The sequence below is a fragment of the Chiloscyllium plagiosum genome, chromosome 33, assembly GCF_004010195.1.
Source record: "Chiloscyllium plagiosum isolate BGI_BamShark_2017 chromosome 33, ASM401019v2, whole genome shotgun sequence".
NCBI classification, from domain to species: domain Eukaryota; kingdom Metazoa; phylum Chordata; class Chondrichthyes; order Orectolobiformes; family Hemiscylliidae; genus Chiloscyllium; species Chiloscyllium plagiosum.
In genome coordinates, this window is record NC_057742.1 from 14538613 (window position 1) to 14558980 (window position 20368).

The window sequence follows — 20368 nt, forward strand, 5'->3', positions numbered from 1 at the left end:
CCTCCCCCAAGTCCCTCCTCCCTACCTTTTATCTTAGCCTGCTGGACATACTTTCCTCATTCCTGAAGAAGGGCTTATGCCCGAAATGTCGATTCTCCTGTTCCTTGGATGCTGCCTGACCTGCTGCGCTTTTCCAGCAACACATTTTCAGCTCTGGTCTCCAGCATCTGCAGTCCTCACTTTCTCCTCGCAGTTTATTTAACCTCATTGAATTACACAAAGGCTAATTGGAAAGTTTAATTCTAATTGTCACATTTATACTTGAGCTGTGTGAATATATAAACAAACTATAAGTTATGAATTGATAACATTACTTGGGTTATGTACTCAAACTGTGGCTGTTCCCTATGATAATAGCTTTCTGCTATTCAATTCCACTTTATTCAGATGGGGATTTTTGATGTTAGATTTTGGTGCATTTATGAAGCTATTATGATGGATGTTTCAACCAATATTGTAAATGTCTTCAAGAAGAAATACTTCACTGGAGAAATATTTGTGACTTAATTTGTGGTTGGTTACATGTAACAGTGTTGCTTTTTTAATGTTTAAAAAAAATTCCCAGAGATATTTGCCTGCATTTCAAATCTCAAGAAAATCTCACCTCGACAGAATAACATTCTGCTCATTCTGGTCTCAGGATGTTTTACTGTGGTTTTATACTTCAACGTTATTAGGGGTGAAACTCATCATAGGTGATAATGCAAAGTAGGTGATGGTGTGATTTTACTTCCAACAGAGTGTTTTTCTTGAAACGGTGACAGTTATCTACCATACTTTGATAAACTGGGTGTGAATATCATGGTAATGAACGATCCAACAGATATTAATTACAATGTGTTATTATGTATTATGTTGCTCAAGCCAATAAATATTTGGACTAATATTAAAGATACTATGTAACAACAGTGGAGAATGAACCCAGATGAGAGTCCTGCTTCAAATGAGCTGAGATATGACGGGCAATTTAACTCTTTATATCCTCAGGTCATCTGTCATGATGTTGTAATGATATGGAAATGTATCTTTGAAATGTATACTGACTGTAAGATTTAGCATAACATCCTCTGTTTCCATCGATAAACATTGATCGCAAATAGATATATATGGTTCAGTGTAGGCATGTGTTTTCAATTCAATTACTTTACAAACAGGTCAACAGAACTTACAAGACAAACACTTCAAGCATCAAATCATCCTGTTCCAGGGATCATGGGGGAGTACATATTACCTTTTGTTTCAATTGTTTAACAACGTGGTTGTCTTGTTGCTGGTAACTGTCACTCAATGTCACAGCACAATCATCATCATTTCATTGTTCTGCCATGCAATCTTCATGTATAATTGATGTGTCTGAGCTGACTTCTGTTTATTCGGAATGTAGCACCATGATCCATAATGACTTTCTATAATCTGGGCTTCTGTCATAGTCTGGAAACCTTTACTCTGTTCCAAGTATGTGTATCCGTTTTCCTAACTTGCACTCTCTGCACAGCACACAGTTTTGATTGTTCTCTGCCTGTTCACTCATCATGTAGCTCCTTCATTCTCCGTCTTTAAAGAAGAATGTGCCATATCTCAGAATGGTTAGATGATTGGTTGGTGTGCACACAGTGCGATGCCAATCTAACCCCTAGAGCATATGCCAGCTTCCATGTGGCAAACATACTGCAGCATAATTCAACTAAATGGCCATGTCTCGGTGTGTGTGATGAGTAGTCCTCCATCAAGTCAAAGGAAGGCAGTGTGGAGGAACAGGAGGATCTTGGGGTCCACGTACATAGATTCTCAAAGTTGCCACCCAAGTTGATAAGATTGTTAAGAAGATGTACGGTGCTTTGGCTTTCATTAACAAGAGGATTGAGTTTAAGAACTGTGAGGTTTTGTTGCAGCTCTATAAAACCCTGGTTAGACCACACTGGAATAATGTGTCCAGTTCTGGTCGCCTCATTATAGGAAGGATGTAGATACTTTAGAGAAGGTGCAGAGGAAAGTTACCAAGATGCTGCCTGGATTGGAGGGCTTATCTTATGAAGAGAGGTTGAGTGAGCTGGGGCTTTTCACCCTGGAGAGAAGGAAGAGAGGTATCTTAATAGAGGTATACAAGGTAATGAGAGGCATAGATAGATTAGACAGCCAGACTTTTCCCAAGGACAGAATTGGCTGTCATGAGGGGTCATAATTTTAAGGTGATTGGAGGAAGGTATAGGGGAGATGTCAGAGGTAGGTTCTTTACGCAGAGAGTGGTGGGTGTGTGGAATGCACTGCCAGCGGTGCTAGTAGAGTCAGAGACATTATGGGCATTTAAGTGACTGCTGGACAAGCACATGGATGGCAGTAAATTGAGGGGTGTGTAGTTAGGTTGATCTTAAATTAAGATAAATGTTCGGCACAACATTGTGGGCTGTAGGGCCTGTACTGTGCTGTCCTATGTTCCAAGTCAGAGTCAGAGTCACTCAATACCATCTGTTGAGGGTGGAGTCCACAAACACACCAGGGGCTTGGCCATGATTAGTTGTCTGCTTGGGGTAGTCATAGTCATCCAATTGCAATCCTGGAAGTGCATTACAGTCAGTCCTGGAGGAGCATCGCAAATAGTGAGGGGATCAGTGTACTGATCAGGGAGCTGCAAGGGTTGTGGTCTATCAATCCTTTCCCAGGGTTGTCCCTCAAAGTCATTCATGGGCTGGAGATCAGTTAGCCCAAGGGGTCCATGCACTGAGTGTTGGGCAGGGGTAAAGGTCAGCTAGAGGGGCAAAGGGTGGCTCTGTGTTGAGAGGGAGTGGGTGCAGGGGAAACACAGAATCATTTGTTGAGATAGGGACAAGGAAGGTGATGGGGGAAAGTCAAGGCATTATAAAGGTAAGTGGCATGGAGTTGGAGGAAATGAAAAGAAACAGAGGGGAGGATAATAGCACTGAACATCGCCATGACCTCCATGGGGGAGTCGAGAGGGTGATGCTGGAAAAGCACAGCAGGTCAGGCAGCATCCGAGGACCAGGAGAATCAACATTTCCAGCAAAAGCCCTTCTTCTGCCTGAAACATCCATTCTCCTGCTCCTCAGATGCTGCCTGACCTGCTGTGCTTTTCCAGCACCACATTCTCGACGCCGATCTCCAGCATCTGCAGTTCCCACTTTCTCTACAGGGAGAGTGTACAGGTCCATAATGGGTATCATTAAAATTAGATTTCAGGGCCCAGGCTGTCAAGAGGAATATTGGAGGTGGAGCTCATAGAATCGTTCAATCCCCACAGTGCAGAAAGATGCCATTCAGCCCATTGAGTCTGTATTGACTCTCTGAACAGCATTCCACCCAGACCAGCCATTCAGTCTCTCCCCACATTTCCCATGGCCAGTTCATCTAACCTGCACATCCAGGGACTGTGGGAGGAAACCAGAGGAAACCCACGCAGACACAAGAAGAACATGCAAACTCCACACAGACAATCATCTAAGGTTGGAATTGAACCCAGGTCCCTGGTGCTGTGAGGCAGCAGTGCTCACCACTGGGCTACTATGCTGCCCCGAGCTCTTTGTGGTAAAGTGGGCACTGAGGCCATGTACTAGATGCTGAGCATCTGAGAGAATGGGAGCCGTTTTCCAAGGAGGAGGACAAGAACACTGTAAGAGGAGGAAGCTCTTCTTGTGTATGACAGAGCTCCACTGTGCCAGGAGCTACAAGCCTGATAGGAGTTGGTCGATATGTGGTTCCTGTAGATGAAAGCTGGGAGCAGGTGACAAAAGTGGAATATAAAATAGTCATAGGCCACCATGCCGGTAATCCATTTGCTTTGTAAGGGAGAACCACATCTTCCATTCATTTTGTTTATGTTCACTTTTGATGAGTACAAATAAAAGCTCATCATTAGCATTCCTGCCTGTCTGCCTGTCAGTCTGTCTGTCTGCCTATCTGCCTGTGATGCCCCTCAACTGGGCAATGATAAGATGTGGATCTGCATTAGGCACTGCGGACAGAGTAGCAGGGACTTGGGTGATGTGGTCAGATGCAATGTGGCTCAGGATGAAGAAGCTGTGTGGCCTGATGGCTAGACAGCAACCGGGGCAAGACAATGGAGCTGCCAGGAGGTGTCGGCCATGTCAGCTATCTGCTGTGAGCAGAGTGGAGCTGCTGTGCCATCACATTGCCAGTAACAGGCAAATCTGGAATGTCAATGCTTGGCTGAATGTTTGGCTGTTTTTGAAGATGCTCTGGAATCAGAGATACCAGTCCATTCCAAGATACCAATGGATGCTGGGATTTGCTGAGTGCAGCAGGTGGTAGAATCGAGCTAGCTTCGGGCAAAAGAGGCACTATGTGGGTGTGACATGTGGTTAATGAAGTGAGCTTGGGATGATCTGGTGAGAAGTTTCACAAGATCTAGCTGAGAGAATCCTTCTGTGAAACATGATGAAATTGACACTTTGACAAAATATCAGGAAATTCAGCCCATTGTGTGAATATAGAGGCTCCTTCTGCTCCTGGGGTTAATATGTTTCATGTGCTTCACATACATTTCATGATGTGTTGAGTATCCACATTTATACCTGGCCAGTACACAAATTCACATGCTAGCTGGCTTGACAGTCCAATACCCATGCGTATCACCCTGGTGTAACATGGGAATGATATCTTGGTGTAATGCTTTCAGTTGTAGACTTCTTTGTCATCAAAAATTCATGTCACTGATATACCATGTTCATTTTCATATTACCAAAATGAACAAGCTTTCTGATGTACTTTTTAACCCTGTCAGGCCATCCCAGGATAGTGATTTTTTGCAACTCTTGTAGTTGCTCATTTTCAGCAGAAGCTGATTGCAACTGTTCACACTGGCTCTGACCAAAGGTACAACAGCTAAACCTTGAGAATGTCTTCAACTTCACAGTAAAGAGCATCAACCTGTAGATCAAAAGAAATATCTAGGTCTTTGTCTGGATTGGGTAATCTGCTCCGTGTGTCAGAACTAAGCATCCTGGTTCATATCTCATTTCAAACCTTGATATTTGACACCCAAACATGGCAATGCACACATCGTGAGTTTGCAGCATATTATTTCTCATGGTTTATGATCTATTTCAATTGTGAATTTCTTGCTGAATAAGTATGTGTGAAACTCTATGATGAAGAACACCATAGCTAATGTTTCACACTCAACCATGGAATAGATAGTTTGCACAGAGGATGTGAATCTTGATAGCAACTGTTCAACTATCAACGTCACAGTAATCTCCACTTTAATGGCTGTGACACTCACCTATCTGCGCTTCAAGAACAATTCAGAGGCTGATTGATTTTTTTTGGCATTTATCTTTTTTGGACTTTGCCTCTTCTTTCTAATCTTTGTGTGAGTGCATAGTAATTAATAAAATCACTCTTTGTTAGCATAAGAGAGTCTGGTTAAATTGGCTCCTTTTAAAAATTAAGTTAATCTGGGAGAAGGATATCCACATAAGGGATGGGATCTGGTTTAAATTATGACCTTGGTATGACCAACTAAGGGGACAGATGAATAAATAAAGAGAAACCAGTTTGTCTTTCCTTACCAAATTTGGTGTATCCCTTTTAGCACTGTAACAAATTGGGAAACCTCATCTGGGATCTGGGCTCACACATTAATCTATTACAATTACAACAGAATAATGTCTATCCAGAAGAATATCATACTTCATGTGATCTGAGGTAAGGTAGAGTATGAGGTCTTTATATCCTCTCATCACATGCCATGTGACGATATTTTGAGCATGTTTCTTAAAGGTATGTTGACAGACTAACCATGAGACATAACACAAAAATCACCTGAGATAAAATAATCGCTGCATTAGCAAGTCTTCAGTTGAATTGATTCAATATTATTCTCATGCGCAAAGTAACATTACGCCTGTCTGATCAACCTTCCGTCTTGATGAAATGAAACATAGCCTTACACATGAAGTAATTTGGAGAGTCTACCTGCAGGATGAACATTAGATGATTTGTCAATGAAGTAAACACTGTGAATTCCTACCCGACATATACCCCTTATATTTCCAATTGGCAGAGAATATTTATAAACACTTACAAGGCTAAAACTATGAATAAGTTAATTGAGAAGGAAGATAGAGCAGTAAGCTTACAAATAAAATACTTTGTTTAGTTATAATACTTCAAAATGGAATAAGAATCTGACATTTTCTATAATAATTGGAAAATTTAAATTGGAAATTAGTCTCCTGAAGGAAATAAATTTGCAGTATCCTGGGAATAGACCTGAGGAAAAGGACTTATTTCATTTTTGGGCTAATGGGATTCTGCAGGAGTCTAGGTACTATTTAGCAACACTAAATAAATATCATCATTCATCTACATCAACCAGTAATGTCACCTCCACGAGATCTCTCTCCAGATCTCTCTTAGTCACATAACGTTACATCGTTACAACCTGGTGTGGCAGTTTCTCAGCCTGGTGTGGCAGTCTATCGGCATGGTATGGCAGTCTCTCAGCCTGGTGTGGCAGTCTATTAGCCTGGTGTGGCAGTCTCCCAGCCTGGTGTGGCAGTCTCTCAGCCTGGTGTGGCAGTCTCTCAGCCTGGTGTGGCAGTCTATCTGAAGAAGGGCCTGTGCCCAAAACGTCGAATCTCCTGTTCCCTGGATGCTGCCTGACCTGCTGTGCTGTTCCAGCAATAAAGTTTCAACTTTGATCTCCAGCATCTGCAGACCTCACTTTCTCCAGTCTATCAGCCTGGTGTGGCAAATTCTCGGACCAGCATGGCAGTCTCCCAGCCTGGCATGTTAGTCTCCCAGCCTGGCGTGGCAGTCTCTCAGCCCAGCATGGCAATCTCCCTGCTTGGTGTGGTGGTCCTTCAACCCAGTGTGGCATCCCCTCAGCCAGCGTGGAAGTCTCCTGGCTTGTCACATTGGTCCCCCAGCCTGGCATTGTGGATTTTCAGCCTGGCATGGTTGCCTTTTGGCAGAAGGTGGCAGTCTTTTTTATCCAGCATGGTGGTCTTTCAGTCTGGCGTGACCTCAGTATGAACTTGAGGTGATTTCAGAGCCGTCTCCCAGCCTCAGGGTGAAGCCAGGCACCGTCTGGAGTCAAGGCCTAGTGTGGACTGGGTTAGAAGGACTGATGTTCTGAACTTTTTATTTCTCTATTTTCTAACTTATTCCTACAATCTGTAATGCTGGAATTTTTATTTCTTTATTTTCGACTTTTGTCTCTTAAGAACTTATATTGAAGAATCTGTACCAAAGTACCTTGTACCTAAGATGGCACTGTAAATGGCAACTTGTAAACTTTTCAATTTACTCATGTGAGTACATGTGACAATTAGCTGATTCGAATCAATTCATCATTGCATTATAATCCCAGTGGTTCATGCTGTTAAACCATTATTTTACAGGATTCACTGGTTTAACCTATAGCAAGTCAGCATAGACTTGATAGGCCAAATGACCTCTTGTACCATAAATGATTCTATGACTCTATAATCTGTTCCATAAATTTATTAGTCAGGCAATAAGGACAAAAAAAATCTACCATCAATTTATTTTCCAAAGCAATAAAGGCCAAAAATCTTGTAATTTTTGATAATGTAGCACACATACTTGATATAAAGCTTTGCTGTGAAAAATGAATCCCATTTAATCCTCTGGGAAACTCCAACCTTAATAATGGCTGAATGATGATTTGACTGGCCTAAAGGACTCTTAGCCAAGTTATGCCTCGTTCCTCCTTTTGATGTAAACTGGTACATGGGAAAATAACAAATTTAAATTCTTGGAAAGGCCGAGGGACCATACGTGGGATCTTGGATGGAGCAGGATATCCACCCAGCAACAGACAATGTTGCTGACCCCTTTCAATATCACAGTCATGGTCACTTAAGGCACATCAGAAGTCTGTTTATTGGTTTTTGCAATGCAATCAATTTCTCAGCAATTTAAACTGGCCTTTGAATTGTTCAACTTCCTGTATGTCCCTAGGGTCAACCACAAACATCCCAGCCCAGATTTTTAAAATGTAGGTGAAGGAAATACATAATGAGACTTCAATGGAAAAGGAAATTCAGGCAGAGCAAGACAGTTTTCCAATTCACAATTGGCCACCTCACATTATGACCAAAGTCAAATTTCAATGTGATGGACTGAATTTTAGTTGCAGACAAAATATGCTTAGTCCAAGATTTAAGGTGAGGATTTATTTGAATCACTAGCATACATTCAGAACCTGGTGTCTGTAATCTCTCTCTTACTCCTTCAAAGCTGGTGCCATTCTAGGAAAATGAGGGTCTTCTCCTTGAGAACATAATACACATTTACTAGTTAGAAATGCACATGAAGTGAAATTCAGAATATTGATTTAAAAAACCAGGAACACCACCATATCCGCTGAAGAAAGAATAACAGTTGTGGGTGCAGGCATATGCTTGCTTGTATTGCTCACCTTAGAGACAAGACATGTTTAAAGTTGAGTTACGGTGGTGGTCAGTTAACTCAGAGAATCCAGACCACTGCGGCAAATGCAATGTTGCATGAGAATTTACATAATGCAAACATTTTTTAATCGACCTTCCTTAGCCACCAAGTCCTGGGTGAGAGAAAGGAGAGCTCAAAAGCAGAGTTTCTCGCTCAGAGGCAGACAAACTACCCGCTGCACTTCATGTGTATATTCATCAAACTCTTTGAGTCCAGAATGCAGCTTGCTTGCCGTTTTTGGTTACTTTTATTTTCTCTTTTCCATCACTATCTTTTTCATTTGTGTCTTCTGTCACTGACAGTCATTGGCAAAGAACAATGTTTCTGTTCTTCTATTCAACAAACGAGCTGAGAACTGTCAAGACTTAGTCACGGCGCCTCATTCAATGTCAATATTTCCCTCGACTCATTTCAAACTTGGATCCTTGGTACAGCAATCCAAGAATCTGTTGCTTGAAGCTGGGTCGCCTGTTTAACCAAGGGACTTAGTTCAACTCTTACGTCCATTTCTCCTTCAATAAATGAGCCTTATAAGGGATGGAAGGCCAAACTGGAAGGGCAGGTTCTTTCTCATAATATTGAAGTAGTTGTCATGTAGAGTTGTTCAAGGAGCAGGAGTGGGATTGTGAGAGTTGGAGACTAATTTGGAGAGTAAAGGCTTGAAAGATACAATGACTGGTTACAATAGGAATAAAACTGAGCCAATCAATTAAATAAACATCGTGATTAGAGGTGAACACCATGGAAGTTAGAAAGCGCTCCTGATTGAGCTGCTGATTTAAATCTCTGACAGAAGAGGGTTGATGTAGCACGTAATCCTCACACCAGTGCAGCCTTAAAGAAGCATTGCCCTAAATAGACAGAACATATAACTTCCTTGATCTCTTACCCATCTCATCCATACACCAACATTAAGGGTATCAATAAGCAGAGGGCAGTAACTTTATTTAAGTTCTTCGTTAAAGTTATTAACTGTGAGAGAGTAAAACTGACTCCTATTCAAAAGAATGAAAACAAAACCACATTGATCTTGATCTAATCTTAAGAGTGATGACTTGATATTCAGGACGCAGCAACTACTAAATTCATTTTCAGTTCTGCTGTTCAATGGGCAGGTTTCAAAATGCCTGAATTTTCTTTTACAACGTCCTTGTTTAACTCTACAGTGAATTGTTGTCTATCAGCGATAGGGTTGTTGATTTTATTTTCTGGGAGATAATTGGTCATGAGAAAGTTGACAAAAATGTAAAAATGTGTTGGCGTGAAGTTATTGGACCAAGAAAAGTGAAATAACAATGACCTCAAATATCCCAGCAATGCACCTGTTGGAAGGTTTCTATTCAGTCTTTTATTTCCTGGAATGTTTATTTTTGAAATGTCTTTGCATTTTGCAGCCATTTAGTGAATGGAAATCAAATACAAATAAAGACCTGTCACCAAGTAACCATCTAGAAGAATATTGTACTTTCAGTATTATACCAATCCAAAACTTACTGCACCTGGGCTAAAGCAGAAGAGGTTACTCACTTGCAACAGGAAATTCAGGAGGATTTGTTGTTCAACACTGACTCTAGGAACTCTGGGAACTTATTGTAATGTTGAAGCAGAAAGCTTCAATGGTATCTGAAAGTAAAGTTTGTGAAGGGACTTTCTAGGTGGAGAACAGATTCTTTGAAACTTGTTTTTCTTGTAGGGATGAAATGATGAAAGTGATTCAGTGTTGGGAACCTCCAATCAACCCAACCCAAAGTTTCACTTTAGTAACCACAACACCTTAATTCTGTTGATCCTTTAGTTTGAATTCTTGTGGCATGTGAATGTGACGTTAGAGAATGCAAAGGTCTTGATGAATATCTCTTTCCGAAGAAACCGACATAAGGTGCTCAGTTTATCATAGAATGCATTCTCCTAAAACCACAAAAATACATATTTGGAAAGGCTTTCGATATAAAAATATTTAAAATCTATAAATAGGCAAATCCTTGTTAAGGAATTCAATTACAGATTCTGGTTTGCGTCTGCAATGGATTCCAAAATTCCAGCTCAATGAAGACACTATTTGAGAACTATCTTCTGTGTTGTAAAGCATCTACCAGTATAAGCAGGCTTGTTAATATTTGTCTAATTATAGAATCATAAAAGGGTCAGTGAAAGTATTGCATTTACCACTGAGCCATACTTACAACTAGTAGGTTGATTAGTTGGACAGCTGGTTTGTGATCCAGAGAGATACCAGCAGCGTGGGTTCAATTCCTGCATCAGCTGAGGTTATCATGAAGGACTCTCCTACTCAACCTCTCCCTTCACCTGCAACACAATGGCCCTCAAGTTAAACCAACACCAGTTACCTCGCTCTAATGAGAGAACAGCTCTTTGGGATGATGTAACTTTATGTATAACCTGGTGTCTACCCATTGTCATACAGGCATGCTGGAGAAAGTCACCATGACATACACGTATTCTGTATTAGAAGTTTCATTTGAATGCCAATCAAAAAAGACAAAAACAAACAGCCTGGGGTTTACTTTCCTTACTCTGTATGCCTCCATGAACAACGGTTTCATTGAAAATTTCATTTTCTTTGTTAGACTCAGGGCCATGTAGATCCTAAATCTTCCTGTGCTATGCACTTAACTACAAAGCTCATTGTACAGTCATTGCTTTATCTTATTGCTCTCCTCAAGAGTTATGTTTTTAATTGATTGGGGTGTGACTTTTGCAGCACATGACCGTCAGAGCATGAGCAGACTGTACATTCAAAAGAAAATGTTTGTGGTTAGTCAGTGAGATAGGGGAAGGAACATTCCCACACAATCTTTCCCTCCTGGTTTTCTTGTAAGAAGCTAATTACATATAAATTAACTTTGAATCATCTTGATGCATTAACTGATTCCAGCTAATATAGCAGCTGGGATTTTCCAACATTCTTGGAGTGAGAGTCAGAAATTACTGTTGAGATATTAATGTCTAAAAAATTCAATGATGATGCACCCATGAAGTTGAAAACAGGTGTAGGTTTTCAGTACGGTGGAGTGACCACAACATTAAACAAGCCGCATGTCTATAATAAACATCACGCTCTTTGTGCATGTGAATTGGGGCAGTTTGCTCCATTGGGAAAACAAGACGATACTGAACCCAACCAACAGCAGGAAGACTGCATGCAGGATAACCAGAAGAAGGGCCTGTGCCAGAAACGTCGAATCTCCTGTTCCCTGGATGCTGCCTGACCTGCTGTGCTGTTCCAGCAATAAAGTTTCAACTTTGATCTCCAGCATCTGCAGACCTCACTTTCTCCTCCAGCTTAACTAGAAACCTAACTAGAGTTTGTTAAAGGAATCTTTGCAGGTCATTTGCAGACAGAGAAGTTGACTGCTCAATCCAGTACAATGTTCAATGGTTTCTATGAAATGTTACTTTGTGGTTTCTTGTTTGGTCTCAGATGGACTGCGAGGACTGTTTGTGTTCCAGCTGCCCTGGTGGACAGCTCTGATTGATGACTGGTCTGACCCATGGCTGATTGCTGTGCAGTTTCGCAGCTAACTCTGTTCTGTTCCTCAGACTAAGTGTGGCCCACTTCCTGAACAGTAGACGTGGAGAAACCCCAGATCCAAGTTGCCCCAGTTGGCTGATTGGCTGTGCCCAAGCTGCAGGAATGATTTTGGATGTTACCTTTGACTTATTGTGCTGTAGTGCCCTTACATGCTGAAGGTGATGTTCCTCCTGCTCCATATCATCTCCCTCCTTGAGAAGCCTCCCATCACTCTCCCAGCTCTTCAGCATCCATCGCATCCCCTCGTCACTTGCTCTTGTTGCGCAAGGATGATGGGGCGTAGATGTCCGAGATATGCTGTGACCCACTTCCCCATCTCAGACAGATACAAGCATCCAAACTGCATCTTAAGCAGGATCTAGTGACTGGCTAAAGATGACCCTGGTTGAAGAATGGTCTGTATTACATCAGCACTTGATTTCAGTCAGGAGATTGCAAAGTGGAGTAATCAGCTATAGTCACAGAGGGTGGCTCTTGTCTTCACATAATCATCTGGCAAGGCATTCGGCCCCTGAAAGGAAACAGGAACATGAGAGTTCTCAGAACATAAGCTTTCAGGATACCTGGCACCAACTTATAAGATGTCATACCAATATTAGCAGCTGATCTGCACTTTAGTGGAATTGAACCCTTTTCCGTTGAGGAGTTCGGCTGTGTTATGATATGGCCCTCTCCATGCGACGTGGGTACAGTATGGAGTGCCCTGCACCTGGGGGGAAGCCAGTGATGTTGCCAGAGCCAACTGCCTGTCTGCAGTATTGACCTCAACATAGGGGGGACGAGACAAAGCATGCGACCTGGCACAAAGTGCATCAGGAGCAGCCTTGATATGTCTGTGTGTTGAGTATTGAGAGATTCCAGACAGGTCCCGGTGGAGCGTTGGAAGGAGCCAGTTGTTTGAAGGTTTAGGGCATTTGTCATCTTGACAGCCTCTGGCATAGGATGGCCACCCAATCCTTCGGGATGCAGGTCCCACTGTGTAGGTCTGTGACAGCATCCTAAGACATCCTCAATCTGCAGCACCCCCACAGCGCACTCATTGGGACGATATTAGACTGTAGACCTCTTTCTCACCTGCAGGGGATCCTCAACTGCGTCCTTTGCATGTGGAGGCTGTTTGGCCTCTGTTAGAGGTTGCTTCTGGCCCTCGGCTTGCTGAAACTCGGTTCTCTGTGCCTTTGTTACATGGCAGCAACAGCGAAGATAACCTCTGCTGGCATTTGATCCACCGGTCATGCTTCAAATGAACCTATTTGGGGAAAATCAGAAATACAGCAGGTCCTTAGTAATGTGACCAGACAGCCTTCAATCACTCGACACATACCAGCTTTGCTGCACCCATGTGGCACATTAATTAACATACTCCTTCATCCTTTTTGTCAAGGCTCACTCCAGCAAGGGGAGCTCGAAGAGAGTTAGCAAGGATTCCTGAGAATGCAGTCTGGTCCAATCCTTGAACCAAGTGTGTGTCCCTTACAGCAGCATCCCAATGAAAGTTTCTGGTGCTCTCCAAAATGCAGAACCATACTGTCGGTAGATTGGAGCTATGCCACGGAGGTGCAACAATGCTGGTATGTGTCGGGTTCCAGAGTCTGAGATTGGGTGGTATGTGCGGTCACCAACCATAGAGCATGCCCTGAGGTGTTGGTGACTGCTGCCCAAGGTGAAGAGCCAAAGGAGCAAATGGTGAGTTGGAATCTCCAGGTACGCATTCTGACTTTCATGTTAACAACTCCAGTGTGGAAGCAGGCCATTCAGCCCAAATAGCGTCCTACCCTATCCCTGTAACCCTGCATTTCCCAAGGCCAATCCACCGAAACTGCACAGCTTTGGACTTTGGGAGGAAATCCACGGAGACATTATTTGCATTTTTTTTGCATAATTCACAATGTTGCATAAAACAGGCAGTATTGATTCAGCTGTTCTAAAATGAAAATTGGGCGACATGTATAATGGGTGATGTATAAATCATTTTCACCCAATCTAGGCCCAAAGAAATAATCCTCCCTATATGTAAGGTACAAATCTGTTTGCTAAAATTTGATAAGGCTCTGAACATTCCTGAGAATTGCAGGATGTGGTGTGCCCTGCAATCCTCAAAGATTGTCTTGCTTCAGGAAGAACAGACGACAGCTAATACATATGGATGATGCAGACATTCTGTTTATTTCTGCTTAAAGATAGAAAACCACAGAGTACAGGGCAGTCAATAAATCATGTCATGCTACCATTCTGAACCATCAAGAAGTAAAACAACAACAACATGAATCGTTTCTAAAATAAAAACAAAAAATGCTGGAAATGCCCAACAGTTTGGCAGCATCTGTGGAGACAGAAACAGAGTGAAAATTTCAGGTCCATGATCTTTCTTCAGAACAGGAAAAGAGATGCTTAAGTTCTATTATTTTTCTAACATTTTGCATTAAAAAACGTGAAATGTTAATTCTATTTTCAGAATTTTCTGCTTCTGTTTCAGATTTTCTGCATCTAATAGTTTGCCTTTATATGAAAGGTTTCTATCTTGGCCAATTCTCAGACTAGTTGACATCATGCTGAATCAATAATGGCAACTCACTCGCAAGTAAATGTGGTGGTGAAGCTGAGTTCTAATTAAGTGCATTCCTGGAGAAGTCATTTCAACATTTACATTCCACACAAATCATAATTTCACATAAATCATCATAAGACTTGCCTATGCAGCAATAAGCAATGTTTTTTCAGCCTTCGTGAATTGAGCCTGTTTCTCATCTGTGGGTCATTGCTAGCAAATTGCTGCATCCATTTTCATTGTTAACAGTCAAGGTCAAAATAAAACTTGTCATGATGTGTGAATGAGGTACTGACAATATTCCAGTGTATGAATTGGTCAGCCCTGGTAATCCAATTGACTCATAACATTTATTTGTGTGACTTTGCAAGTGAAAATAACAGTAGTGCTTAAAACTTAAGAAAGAGTCATTTTTATTGCTGATGTTTACTTTTTATTAAAAATAAAAGCTTCTCTGATCATCTGAAACCATATTAATGATAAGTACATGAGAGGCACAATGAAGAGATCTAGACAGAAAGTTCACTTTCAGAAAGAACTCAGCACAAGGTTTATTGATTTGATGGATTTAAACTTAGCAATTTTTGGGAATTTAAACTTTTTGTATATAATATGTTGCTTTATACTGTTCTAATAATGACCTTGCTATATATCACTGTATAGATTCCTTTATTAATCATGACATTTTTATGGTTATATTTTATGATGAATAATTTGCAAGGTTTACTTGTATCAGCATGAAAAGCAAAGCATTAAACTTCCAGTCTATGAACTTCACACGTAAATACAAAATGAGCTTTTCTACAATGCTGAGCATAGTATTTTTACAGAGACATTAACCTGCTTAAAATAATGTTAAGTGCTCATAGATGTCAATATGACACACAATCATTTCTAAGCTAACTGTCCCTGAATACTACCTTAAGTTTTATGTGCATGTTTACAAAAATACATAAAGCCAATTTCACATCTATGCATCAGTAGATAAAACAAAAGGTAAACATGATGTAAATTTTCCACTTCATATTACAATACAACTTGTAAACCCTACGATATTGAACTTTAAAAAAGGTACAAAATATCAAGTGTGGTAAATTCCTTGGGGAAGCCAATAATGGTCAGATGAAAAGGTTCTGTCAAAACAGTTATACATTATTTTTCTTTCAAATGTTGACAAATCTACTGCATGTTTCTGAGATTTTCTTTTTCTGTTTTATTTAGTTTTGATGAAGAAGTATGTGAATTAAAAATTATCTTTTTTAAATATGTTTTTCACACTATAAATATTTTTGAAATCTATCATAACCCCCATTAACTGCATTTTGACAGATGCCTTGTAAAAGAAAAGTTGCATTGTGTTTTGTAGCTGCACAATGTTAAATGAATCCTTTCTCTTCCTAATGTCGTCCAAATGGAATCAATTTTGACTCATTTCTGATGTCAAGAAAATACTCCTCAAAACCTCCAGGATTTCAAACTCGGCATATTTTATGTTATCCCCACAGCACTTCAGAGGATGATACACTCAAGGGTTCAATCATTCATGTAGCAACTCAAAAAGGAAACCTGATTGTTATGTGGATACAGCTATGTCAATACCGAAATTAGTCTTTTTCCTGAATTTCACCACAAACAGAGGCTAGCTTCTGCTGCAGGTCATTGAGGATCAGACAATGATGCTCCTTGGTAGTAGGAAACATGGTTGCTAGGAGATAATAGTTTCAGTATTATAGATTCCCGGGGTAATCAGTGTCTGCTCATGATTACTTGCTCCACTGATTAGTGTTTTCAACATTTAAACTAAAACTCAGAGACAACCTGTTTTAGTGTGCGATTAATTCTGCTTATACAGCATTCCGTATTTATTGATTCACGATTACATTCCCTCAGAAGTAATAGATTATCTCTGACTGTGAATGAGCTGACCATTCAACCAATTGAGAATTGGTAGAAAATTTAAAGGGAAGATCAGTCTTGCAGTCCATTTCCTGCCTCCCCTGGTGTCAGCTTCCTGTATTGAAGGACACCTGAAGAGTTTTGTGCCTAACCTAATCTGAAGCCACTTGGAATTATCAGGGCAAGTCATTAGTTGGGCCAAGTCCATCCCTTAGCAAGATACGTGTCCGTCAATAGAAAATCATTACTCTTAAATCTTCCACAGCAGCCGTGAGTTTCAGCTTCCAGGATCGAATGTGTTTTGTGCTCACAGCTGACATAGGTATGATCTGTATTGTGCATGGAGATACCTGTCCATGTGTCTCTTGATGTGGAGGTGCCGGTGTTGGTCTGGGTTGGACAAAGTTAAAAATCTCACAACAACCCAACAGCTGTCTCTTGGTAAATGGTACCTGATTACAGGAAGGATATTCAGACATGCTTGCATTTCAATCCAAACACAGTGTGTCATTATGTCCCTTTCAAGATCTCTGACTGGAGAGGTGCCAAGTTAATGCTGCTCCTTGAATCAGATTGTGGAGAAATGGAACAGGGCACATGCTTAGACCACATTAATATGAATTGCTCCAAAGATCTGCCTAATTCTCACTGGTGTAAGCCTTTTCAGAGCTATTATGTAAATCAAGAGTGGTGATGGCAACAAAATATTCCATGAATAGTTTATATTACATAGTTTCATGTCAGGTTCATGTAAAACTGGCAATGTAACTTTAGGAAATGATGAGTTCATGTGTGATATAAGGTGTGTCACGCCTGTGCAAAGGCAAGACTACAAGAAGAACATAATAACATCAAGGATAGCAAAAACTATTTGGCCCATTAATGTTCAGGCCTCTGGTAAGAAAGAAGAATGCGCTTGCATTTATCATGAAATCCCTACAGTGTGGAAGCAGGCCATTCATCTCATCAAGTCCACACCAACACTCTGAAGGGTGTCCTACCCAGACCCACTCTACTACCTGAACCCTGCATTTTCAATGGTTAATCCACCTTTCCTGCACATCCCTGGACACTATGTGCAATTTAGCATGGCCAATCCACCTAACCTGCACATCATTGGAATGTGAGAGGAAATCAGAGCACCCAGACACAGGGCGAATGTGCAAACTCCACACAGATAGTCACCTGAAGCTAGAAATTGAACCCAGGTCCCTGGTGCTGTGAGGCAGCAGCGCTAATCACTTAGCTACCATACTATCCTTCAATTATGAAGCGGCTTTCAAAGCATTGAAAATCTCAAACCAAACTTCACAATCAATGAAGTGCTCTTGAAGTGTTGTCGCTGTTGTAAATTAGGAAACCTAGTCTGTCAATATGCCTACAGTAGACTCTCACAAGCTGCACTATCAAAATAACCATTTAATCTGTTTTGAAACATTGTTTGAGAAATATTGACCAGGATACAAAGGAAAGCTTCCCTGCCTTTCTTCAAAACAGTGCCATGGCATCTTTTATGCCTCCTGAGAAGTCAGGCGTGACTTTAGTTTAATGGCTTATCCAAAAAGATGGCATCTACAACAGTGCAGCAATCCTCTGCATTGGAGTTCCAGCCTTGGTCTTTATATACATGACCTGGAATGGGACCTAAAACCTCCTGACTTAAAAGCATGCTACCAACTGAGTGAGAGTTGAAAAAGACATATTGCACACAAACAACTATATAACGAAGAGCCTTTAAAATATTAAATAATGTAATCTGTTAACAAGGTGGATTAAACTGAGGGATGTGCTTCGAAACCTTTAAGGTCAATTTTTTAAAAATATACTACCTTTCAAATGTTATTTTGTGTCTTACAAAACTGTGGGCAAATTTAAATTTCAACCAGATTAATGAAATGAAATTTAATAATTTTAAGATGAATATAAATCAAATTGGAGTTATTGAGAAACAAGTGGCTTTATTATAAGTTAATACAGGCTGATTGTGGAAAAATATAAAAGTGTCAGGATTGTGATTATGGAAAAATGTTAAAAGAACAATGTTATTGTCGAGGTGATTCTAACTTCCCCAATATTGACAAGGACCTCCTTCGTGCAAGGGGCTTGGATGGGGATGAATTTATTAGGTGCATCCTGATCTTGAAGAAATACCTAAGGAAGGGGCCATACTAGATGGTATTGGGCAATGAACCCCATCAGGTGATTGAAGTTTCAGTGGGGAACATTTCGGGAACAGTGACCATAATTCCGTAAGTCTAAGTTATTATGGATAAGGATAAGAATACTCAGGTGTAAGTATTACATTGGGGAATGCTAACTCCCACAATATTAGGCAGGAATTGGGGAATGCAGATTCAGGCAACTGTTTGACAGTAAGTCCACATCTGGCACGCAGGGACCTTTTAAAAGCCAGTTGAATGAAGTTCTGGACCATTATCAAAATGAAGGATAAACATGGCAAGATTCGGGCACCTTAGAGAAATTGTGAGCTTAGTCACAAAAAAAGGAGGCGTAAGTAAGATTAAAGAAACTGAAACCGACAGAACCCTTGAAGAATACAAAGACTGCAGGAAAAAAATTAAACAAGGAGTTAGGAGGTCTTTTTAAGGGATCATGAAATGTCCTTGGCAAATTGGATTAAGGAAAATCCCACGGCATTTTTTACGTATAGAAGGAGTAAGAGGATAGTTAGGGAAAGGGGAGTTCCATTCAAGAAGAAAAGAGGAAATTTATTTGTGAAACCAAAGGAAGTGAGTGAGGTCCATAAAACTTTGTAGGAAATCTTTGTATCCTTCTTAGTCACATGAGGGATCCCAGAGGACTGTAGAATAGCAAACATTGTTCTTTTGTTTAAGAAGGGCAACAGGAATAATCTGGGAAATTACAGACCAGTAAGACATCTGTCATTGGGAGGGAAATTACTGGTAAAGGTTCTTACGGATAGGATTTACATACATTTGGGAAAAGATGGGCTTATTAGCAATAGGTAGCATACCTTTGTGTGGGAGATGGGTATGTCTCACAAACTTATCGAATTTTTTGAATAAGTGACAAAGATAATTGATGAGGGCAGGGAGTAGAGGGATACAGATCACGTAGAGGCAGCAGGTTTTTAGTTTAGAAAGGCATCATGTGTCAGTTCATTATAAAATCATCTGCGAAAATGGAATATACAAGTTTAGGATAATGAAGACCACAAAGGACTTGGAACATTTCAGAATTCTAGCTAATCCAAGATGGAAAATGCGAAAAGGTTGTGGCTATAAGAGCTGCTGCTTTTTTGAGATATTTTCAATGTTGGAGCTGATTTCCTCGAGTTCTAGGATCAGTAATTGCTATTTTATAAGCTGTTGCATTGTTTTGGAAGTTGAGGGAAGAAAATCAAAATAACAGCACTTCAAAAAAGGATGAAGACAGATGAAGTCAGTGGCAGTGACCACATGGGAAGTGATTCAAACAGAGAAAGAAATCTGCACTGCTGTCTGACCCAGTAGTGAACCTGCACAGCAAATTGTTTCTGCTGTTTGATTTCAAGTATCTCTGGACATCGGAGTTCATACAAGAAAAATTAACAAACAGCAAAATTCACAGCTGACCTTGGAGAAACCTGTGTTGGAGAGCTCACAGTAAGGGAGGGGAGCAGCTAAGTGGCTTTTTAATCTGTCACCTTACTATATATTTTGTAAGCTACAATTCTAAGTATAATGGGTTCCTTTTAGATTATATGTTTTATTGAGATCTGTCTCTTGATCAAACTTCAAAAATATGAAATATTGAATACTAAGTTAGCCTGAGCAATGTTTTTAGAGCAGTAAGACTGTGCTATTTTCTGGATCTGTGGATAATTAAGGTGTAAAGATGGCCTTTAGTAGAGTGATGTACTCTTCATGTTGGATGTGGGAAATTAGGGAGAG